This window comes from Ailuropoda melanoleuca, unplaced genomic scaffold (assembly GCF_002007445.2).
Source record: "Ailuropoda melanoleuca isolate Jingjing unplaced genomic scaffold, ASM200744v2 unplaced-scaffold65967, whole genome shotgun sequence".
In the NCBI taxonomy this organism is placed as follows: domain Eukaryota; kingdom Metazoa; phylum Chordata; class Mammalia; order Carnivora; family Ursidae; genus Ailuropoda; species Ailuropoda melanoleuca.
In genome coordinates this window covers 1-1280 of record NW_023240466.1, presented here as the reverse complement: position 1 = coordinate 1280, position 1280 = coordinate 1, and the positions used below count along the sequence as shown (strand labels likewise).

The window sequence follows — 1280 nt, the reverse complement described above, 5'->3', positions numbered from 1 at the left end:
TGAAGGTTTTCTGCTCCAACCCCACTTCCCTTTGTTCATCTACAGAGTTCGCAGGCTACAAACACTGTGGTCCTGACTGTGTGGACCTGTCCTTGACTGCAAATCATCTTCTTCCAGTACCCACCACTCAAGAGCTTCTTAAGTTGACATGGACTGAATTATTCCCCGATGGACCGTGTGTGACGGAGCATGAGCAGTGTACAGAGTGTGTTTAACTTTGTAAGAAAAAGTCTTCACATTTGTAAAATTCTTTTCCATTTGATTTACAGTAAATGTTCTGTGGTTTATGTAGGATCGATGGAATGAAGCCCACTTTACAGATCAGCTTTTCTTAATCACTTGACCCTCACTGTTACAGGGAAGAGGCGGATGCAGTCCGTGAAGGTCTGGACAGCTGGAAAGAGCCAATGTCAAGCTGTCTAGGGAGGGTCTTTTGAGTGTTTCCCCAGGTGAAACTGGATCTTGAGGAGCGTATAAGAAAACTCCGTGTGCTCGCAGATGATGTTGACAGGGTACACAAGAACTGCACCATCTCCAACATGGTAGCCGGCTCTGCTGGAGTTGCATCTGGCCTCCTGACCCTCCTTGGTCTGGGTCTGGCCCCTGTAACAGGAGGTGCCAGTCTGACACTCTCGGCAACTGGAGCAAGGGTGGGAACCGCAGCTGCTGTGACCCAAGTGTCTACCAGCATCGTGGAATACTCAAGTGAGTTGTCCACAATAGCCCAAGCCAGTCACCTGACATCAATCGATTTTGACAAGGCTTCTGCATGACAATATACCCCAATTTTTTTTTCCTCAACAGGTAAATTCGTTCAAGCCCTACAAAACATTGCATAGAATGTTCGTGACATCAAGGTCGTCAGAGTCAAACCTCGCCTAGCAGATGATGCCAGGTGCGTCATGACAGCTCAGAGTGTCTCAGTTCGAAGTGGCAGCCAGGTGATAAAAGCTTTTAGAGGTAGTGCTCTGGCAGTGACCAAAGGAGCCCGGATCATGGGTGCGGCCACCCCAGGTACCTATCTTGCAATGGATGTGTACAACCTTGTGAAAGACTCAAGGCACTTGAAGGAGGGGGCAAAGGCAGAGTCAGCTGAGGAGCTGAGACAGGATGCCCGGGAGCTGGAGCGCAAGTTGGAGATAGTCACCAAGATCTATGAATGTCTGACAGAGGGCCCGACTCCATGACCCCCCGCAGGGCAGGGAGCACGGACATGTGTGGGGCAAAGACATGCAGGTTCCTTATTAGAGGGGAAGAGAGCACAAAATAAAGGTTTTGGG

The 1280-nt window shown here is 49.6% G+C and overlaps 1 long non-coding RNA gene across 1 annotated transcript; it reads left to right on the top strand.

Moving 5' to 3' along the window:
* The first annotated feature begins 6 nt into the window (after positions 1 to 6).
* Positions 7 to 1274, top strand: LOC117800202. The gene is made up of 3 exons (XR_004623072.1): positions 7 to 219; positions 359 to 705; positions 805 to 1274. It is a non-coding gene; the product is annotated as an uncharacterized LOC117800202 (long non-coding RNA).
* The last annotated feature ends 6 nt before the right edge of the window (positions 1275 to 1280 follow it).